The sequence below is a fragment of the Epargyreus clarus genome, unplaced genomic scaffold (assembly GCF_041222505.1).
Source record: "Epargyreus clarus isolate Ecla_fem2 unplaced genomic scaffold, WU_Ecla_fem_2.2 ptg000009l, whole genome shotgun sequence".
In the NCBI taxonomy this organism is placed as follows: domain Eukaryota; kingdom Metazoa; phylum Arthropoda; class Insecta; order Lepidoptera; family Hesperiidae; genus Epargyreus; species Epargyreus clarus.
The window spans coordinates 2778769-2787078 of NW_027332217.1; the positions used below are offsets into that span (position 1 = coordinate 2778769).

Sequence of the window (8310 nt, forward strand, 5' to 3'; positions counted from 1 at the left end):
TGATACACTTATACAAATTCTTAAGGTAAATATTATTTATTCATTTTTCAAAATTAATTCTAAAAAATACCATTTAAACATTAACTTGCAACCGGCGTCTTTTATAAAGTCAGTGTCAAATAGTTTTTATTCATTATTCAAAATTTATTCATACAGAATATACTGTTTTAACGTATATCAACCAGCGCTTCGGAAAGCGACTCGAAAAAATATTAATATTATAGATCTTTCAAAGGTCCTTACGAAGCCATAATTGAATTAAATTAATAGTATGAAACCTCAAAACCGCAAATGTTACCAATTTCAAAACAACTCTCAGCTAAAACCTTTCCTCATTTATTCGAAGCTTCGCAACGACATTTAGTTCAAACGTTAACTGTACCCTGTACCCTGTACACTCTACCATGGTAACTGTACCCTTACCATGAGTTTTTACGTTTTGACAAATATGACTGTTTTGGTATTTTACGTATTTGCCCATACAATTTCCAATCAGGGCCCCTAGCGGATTGTATCAAAACTAACATAAAATGTCTAAATTGACAAAATGGCGCTTTATGTTTTGTCTCTCTTTTTTGCGAACATGTCAGGTAGACAGAAAGTTCATCGTCACTTGAGCACTTACTAATTGTTACGTTTACTCAGTCTACTGAAGCAAACGGAACAGAATAATGGATTGAGTAAACGTAACGTAAATTTGTGGGATGTTTAGAAAACTCATGGTAAGGGTATTGAACGAGTTCAAATACCACATTATATTATACCTGCATGACGTCACTCGTACCAGTAACTACTTAACAGAAACTCTATCTAGTGTTCTTTTTTTCAAAGTTAGGTTAGGTTAGGTTAGGTTAGTTATATACAAAGGTAAATTATAAAGGGTTATCGGACTAAAAGAGTTTTTATAGCCTATCGATGATAGCTTTTTATTTAAAGTTTTCAAGTGTCACAACTTTCTATCGTGTACATTTTTACGATCTTTTCCTTCTCTCTTTTTGAATCTTTTTGGTGTCTAGATGGCATTTATTCGCAGGAGTGGGATAGCGATTAAATGTAATTTTATTTAGTTATCAGTATCATCAGATTAAATACCGGGTTTTAAAGCGTCTTAGATAAAAAAAAAAAACGGAATTTGGTTACTCCCTTCATACTTCGTGAAAAAAATTTCGAACATATAAAGACAAATATAGAGAGACATTTAAAACCGATTAAAAATAACATAACATTTGTATTACAAATTAAAAGCACTATACAGTGTTACTGCCAGGTAATTACATTTTAACGGGCATGAAGAGACTATCATCTCTTTAATGTCTGTAAATGCTGTAAAAATTAAACGTAGCGCTTTAAGCGCTGTAAATTTATAGCTACTCTAATTAAGCAGTGAATAGTAGCTTGAAATCATAGCTTATGTAAGCCACTGTTAATGTTCTTTTAAGGCCACTAACATTGACTTGTAAAGAATTAAATATATACGCGCATACTAGTGCCGAAACGTGCTGGGTTGTAATTACTACTAATAAATTATTACTATTAGATTGTAAATATCTAAGGTAAATAAATGCACAGCTACACCTGAAGACGTCTTCCTTACCACACAACTATCCCTACGCCTGAGGTCTAAGTCGTAACGTCTCTTACCACACCTGTCAAACCGAAACAGCAGCGCTTAACACTGCTGTTATTGGGCAGAAACAGGTGTAGGGGGGCCTCCGGAGTCGAACCACAAAGAGTTCTACCACTTTCATAGTTATCTTTTATTATTTTAGTAGCAAGAGAAGTATTTTATCTCGCAAGAAATAAAAATATTTCATTTAGAAGTTTTATTCTTAATTAAAATATTTGTTAATTAAATACTGTATTTTATTATCACTTCTCTCGCAATAAAATATTTATCTACATCTCTTGTACTAAAGGACGAGAATTACCTTTTATTCAGAATCACACTTTTCTTTTATAGCTCATAAAAGTAAAAGCGTCATAATATAATTTCAATGCTGAGCTTCATATATTTATTTCTGACGCTCCGAGGGAGAATTGCTACTGAATTCAATAAGACACAAATGGAAATTAAATGTTTATTAACATTTTATTACGTTTTAGTAAAATTGGCTTAAAAGGTAAACAGCTCGTTTATATATTTAATAACAATAAATCGGCAATACGTTTAATTTAAACTTGTTTAAAAGCTAGACGACTCTTACATTTTGTTTACCAACAAAGAAAAAGTAATAAAACTTAAAATGTATTGTGACATCGTGTATTATGTAAAATACTAACTCATACAAAAAATATATGTAATTCTATAAACTAAACATTACAGGAATGGTTTTGCACGGATCATGTTTCGATGGAAAAGTGAATATGCCAGCTGACTTACATATAAGGCGCGTGTCTCAATTCACAGGAGTGGCAGTGCATTTGTGATTGGTTTTAGATAGGAACTCATTTCTAAAGTATACAGTATATAGCAGTACATAAGTCACTATCAGGTAGGGTGCATGCCGTTATATCGTTTGCTATTTCAATATTGTAAAAAATATTATGTCTGATAACAACGATTGCCTTATGATAGTAGTTAATTTTTTTTTTTATTATTTGAAGGGTATCGTAATGCAGAGATGTTAGATATTTTCAAACTTATCTTCAAAGGCACAAACGTATCTGGAATCACCTAGGACTCCAAGATGACTCCACTTTACGCCACTACGGGGTCTACGGAAGGCATTGACCGTATATTCCAATTTACTGTTTACATAAAAAATTGCTACTAGCACACAAAAACGTCTCAAACTAAGAAACTTAGCAAATAAAACGCAAACATGCCTCGTTGAAGCAGCAAGTGGTTCCCAACAAAAAGAGCGTTTCTCAACCGAGCGCCCGAACACAGCACACTCGCGACCTAATTTAGAGCCATAGTACGTGACTGCGGCGAGTCGCACTTGTAGCGCGATTAGGAGGACGTGTGCGAACACCTTTATTGATTTGAAAAAGGAATAGTGTAGCTTTTATGAGTTAATAATACGTGTTTCTTAATTTGTAAAAGGTTGAGATACTCAGTTCGGCTCAATTTGTTAAGAAGTTAATTTCATAGATTATTAATACATACTAATGGATTAAGAAAGAAAACTAATTATGACTAGTTTATACATATAAGTAGTGCGGTCCCAAAAAATCGGCTTGTATATATTATGTTACTCGTTTATATAAAGTAGAGAACAAGCGAGGTAGGACTAGAAATGTCGCCATTTTTGATTGTAATATTTATGAAAATAAATTATTAACATACTGATGACGACATGATTAATTTTCAATAATTATTTAACTCTAGCATGATTGGACTGCATGATTGGCATTTGATTAATATTACGTCGGAAAAATAAATGTTACTTTAATACCTAAATTACAATTTACCAATACCAATAGTTATGAACCTTTTTAAATACCATTGTAGCTATTTCTTCAGAATAAGCTAGAGTTTTAGGATTTCATATATAAATAAATAATTATAGCAGTATTAAATGTATTATAGCAGTATTAGCTGTTATGATTTTCTTATAATATTATTATATGTTTGTTCTTTTATAGTCCATAAACTGCTTACGATACACGCCCGAACCTAGATTTTAAATTGTACGACAAAAGTGGGTCTTAGCGATAAAAATACATTTATTTTCTTTCGCCTCCTAATAAATTGTGTAATGGTTTTATTATCAGAATAAATTTCGTCTCTGCTGTACGCGAAAAATTTAATCCGAAACTCGTGAAAATCCCAATTACTTTGAGCTGACTGTTCTCGTTGTACGAAAGTGAACACAGTATAGTTATAGCATAAGACGAGCAAGAAACAATCTATTCTAAGTCTTAAGGTCTTATTTATAAGGAGACACGGGGCCTTTACGGTACGATAACGACAAGTGAATTGGACGTGGATTCCTGCTTAGTTGGTACCTCTGAGGCGAAATTCTCGCAGAAACCTCAAAGCCGTTGTTTCGCAGAAAAATGTAATAAGGAATAATTTTAGGGTGCTTCGATAATACTGCTGACATACGGTTGACAGGTTCAGCGTAGTAGTTTTTATTGAAGCCTATTTTAGTAAAGCATTTTGCTGGGAATAAATTCTGGTCGTTTAATGGCACAAAACTGACTGTAAAAGCTTTATTAAGGTTCTAGAGTGTCTAAAAAAATGTGTGTTAAATTATATTTGATAGTAAAATATTCAGTCGCAAAGAATATAATTTGAACAGATACTATCGAAAATATTTCAAATGTGTTCCAAAAAAAAAAAGTAAGTATAGAACTCTAATCTAATAATAAAATTATAACTACGCTCAAAATATGGATGTCGTAGCATAACTTTAAACGTAAGCTTTGTGATTAAAGAAATAAATACATAACAAACAAAGTCTTGGCTGAGTGTCACAAAAGTCAATTCTGCTCCGTAAGCAGACTGACGCGGTGATTTTGTACAAATCTTTAGGCGGGTGACAGCGCCACTGCCACGTATAATCTGCGTTAAAAAGTTCGCGCCTCCCCGTTAATACCCACCTGAACTCACCTTTACTCGCAATGTGCATAAAAAAATATTTTAATACTCATATTTCGGTACATAAGTCATCTTGCCGTGTGTCACAAATGTCAGTTCCGCTCCATAAGCAGACTGTCGCGGTGATTTTGTCCAAATCCGCAGGCGAGTGACAGCGGCACTGCCACGTATAATCTGCGCTAACGCTTGCGCCTCGCGGATAATATCCATCTGAACTCACCTTTACTCGCAATGTGCATAAAAAAGTATTTTAATACTCATATTTCGGTACATAAGTCATCTTGGCCGTGTGTCACAAATGTCAGTTCCGCTCCATAAGCAGACTGTCGCGGTGATTTTGTCCAAATCCGCAGGCGAGTGACAGCGGCACTGCCACGTATAATCTGCGCTAACGCTCGCGCCTCGCGGATAATATCCATCTGAGCTCATCTCTACCGACTCTTAATGTGCGCTAAAAGTATATTTATACATTTATTTTGGCATATAAGTCATCTCGTCCGTGTGTCACAAATGTCAGTTCCGCTCCATAAGCAGACTGTCGCGGTGATTTTGTCCAAATCCGCAGGCGAGTGACAGCGGCACTGCCACGTATAATCTGCGCTAACGCTCGCGCCTCGCGGATAATACCCGCCTTATCTGCGCTCACCTCTACACTTATTTTTTGGGCTTCGTCAACTTTTTCCGGAAAATATATTCTGTAACTAAAGCTTAGTTATTATTTCAGTATCCTGTATCCTTAATATGTAAATTTACTACATTTCTTCTTAATTATGGTACATAAATTAATCAACTGTGTCTTTATACTGTGTAATTTAAGAAGAAAGGTATATAAGGTATATACGGTAGGTATATACGGCGCATTTTTTTATTAATGTACGTGAATTGCTTTGGGCTAATATTACCACGCTTTTATTAGCTTAGGTTGTATGTATGTATGTATGTAACGGAATCTTTAAACTCGATTTTTACCCTCTTGAACGGTCGGATTAATTTTAAATTTTGAACAATTATCAAGAACCGATCGATGACAACACACAATTTTAATAATTTTACCCTATTCTCCTCATCAGGATCGTCAGGACTCAGGATTAACGACTTTCCTTGTGCGATTTAAGCGCGGTCTTTAGTTTTTAAACTATAATTTATTATTGTCTATGTTTGCTTTATATTTCACTGAATATGATGCTATGTGGAAAACGCAATACAATTCCAGCTACATATTATTTTAGGATGGTATTTCAGCACCACTCAGAGCCCGATTTAATTGGTTAATTGTTTACTGGTTTTTGTGTGTTATTGCCCAGAAATGACGGAATGAATATAAATAATTAACACTTTATTCATCATTGAACATTCGTTTTGAAATAATTTACATTGATATTTATTAAATAAATTAAAATAATTCCCATACTTAAAACAATATTCACAATAATGATTATTATTAAACATTACTTCATGAATAAAATGTCTAAGTAAATACATAGGTTGAATAAAAGTTCAAGGCAAACATATTATCAACTAAAAACAGTCGAACACATTACCGGGAAATACTGTAGGTATGTTTGTTTGTAGGTATGGGGGAGTATGTTGAAAATGGAGGACCATTTTTAAAGCCGATGGAAAAATGTACCACGCAATATATAGGTCGACACACACACAAACACGAATCACGACGACGTGTCAAAAAAAAAGAAAATATTTTGTTCACGTCGATTTATGACGGAGCTTACAGAGATGTAGTATGAACGGCGATGTATGTATATGAAATTATATCAATATTTTTTTGTTGGTCGCGGTGCACGGTAACAATGTTATTACAGAGATGCAATAGTAAATAATATTGTGATGAAAGTAAGGATTCCTTGTAACTATCACGCACGGATATAGATACCAATATGTTTGGGAAAATAATATATATATATTAGACCAGGGTCGATAATTTTTGAAACCAAAAAAAATTACAATAGAATGAAACCCATTGGAAAAGGAGAGAAATATGATCAAAATGAAAGGAAAAATAAATTACGGTCGATCCGAGTTCGGGAAGTGGGAGGGGGTGAGTTTTTAAGGGTAAAAAATGGTTTATCTTGATTTCCGGCTAAACTACACGTCCTATGCGAAAAAGTTCAACGGCAAAGTTGTAGGTAATAAAAAGATCTACAACTTTTGTATTTGCAATTTTTTCACATAACCTCAAAATTTGGGTGAAAAATTCAAAAAACCAAATTTTTGGTTTTTTATTTATATCTTATTCAAAAATTCTTTTTTTTTTACGAAATTTGGTGAAAACTTACCTTATTATGTCCCAAATACACTGTAATTTATTTGATTAAAAATATTTATTTTTTCGCCTTATTTTCACTTAATATCAAAAAAGCACCCTAATTTTCAATCGAAAATTCTGACGTCAAAATATCAGCTTTTTTCAAAAAGTTTGGGGGCTTTTTGTTCGTTGAAATATCTACTTTCTGATGGTGTAAAAAAAATATACATTACTATAGGAAATGTTCTCAGAAAATGCAAAAAATTGAAAAAAACCCAATTGTATTTATTGTCGATTCTCTTCTTGCTAGACTCCACTATAACGATTCAAAGCTGATTTTTTTATTTCATACACTTGCTTGTCATCTGACTTATTGCAGATTATACAAACAGATCCATCCATACTGATAATCTGAAAAGACAAAATTAAATTAATAATGCCTTCAAAGTTTTATCATGAGTATAACTAAATTTGTTTGTATAAAATAAACGAAATTACTATTTTTTATTCTTGTACTAAAATATCATTCAATTTTATTTTTTTAGGTTATGTTATGTTAAACACACTATTTATGAAAGAAAATATTACTATTTTTATTTTAAAGTTGATTAATATAGATTAAAATACAGATTGTATTTACCTTGCTATGTAGATTCCAAACGATTTTTTGAATAAAGTAAATTTCTCACAATTCACTTAGAGTAACTGAGCCTGCACGTGTATTTTTAAAAACGATGTTGTACACTGCTCTGTATCTCGAATACTGGCTAACGGTTTTTACAGCTGCTACGAAATAGCAGGTATGTAGTAAGGCCTGGGCCTTACTACATACCTGCTATTCTGCTATCTGCTAGTCTGGACCCTCCTAGGTCCGTCCCCAATTCTCTATGAAATAACTTACAATGAGCTAAAATTTACCGAAGGTCACTCAGGTATATAAATTATCTTAAAACAGCAGTAAATAGACATCTACAAATATTATTTAAATAAGATTCTACAACTTTTTCAAAATATTGTAGATGTCTTATTAAATATTAACTTTATTAACTTATTTGTTTGTTAATTATTGAAGTATATTTTAATTTGCAACTTTTTCATTTACCAATAAAATATGAAATCTTACGTTTTTTGAGTAATTAAAGTGTAAATTTTAATAAATACCTCAAAATTGTACATAATGATATAAAAAAAATTTTTCGAATTTGGGTTTTTTTCAATTTTTTGCATTTTCTGAGAACATTTCCTATAGTTATGTATATTTTTTTTACACCATCAGAAAGTAGATATTTCAACGAACAAAAAGCCCCCAAACTTTTTGAAAAAAGCTGATATTTTGACGTCAGAATTTTCGATTGAAAATTAGGATGCTTTTTTGATATTAATTGAAAATAAGGCGAAAAAATAAATATTTTTAATCAAATAAATTACAGTGTATTTGGGACATAATAAGGTAAGTTTTCACCAAATTTCGTATAAAAAAATTTTTTTTTGAAAAAGATAT

The 8310-nt window shown here is 32.2% G+C and overlaps 1 long non-coding RNA gene across 1 annotated transcript; it reads right to left on the reverse strand.

The window, feature by feature from the left end:
* Positions 1 to 7079: 7079 nt before the first annotated feature.
* LOC140744638 (uncharacterized) lies at positions 7080 to 7618 on the reverse strand. Its single transcript, XR_012102566.1, has 2 exons — positions 7450 to 7618; positions 7080 to 7220 (listed from the first exon to the last, which is right to left on the reverse strand). It is a non-coding gene; the product is annotated as an uncharacterized LOC140744638 (long non-coding RNA).
* Between the last annotated feature and the right edge of the window lie 692 nt (positions 7619 to 8310).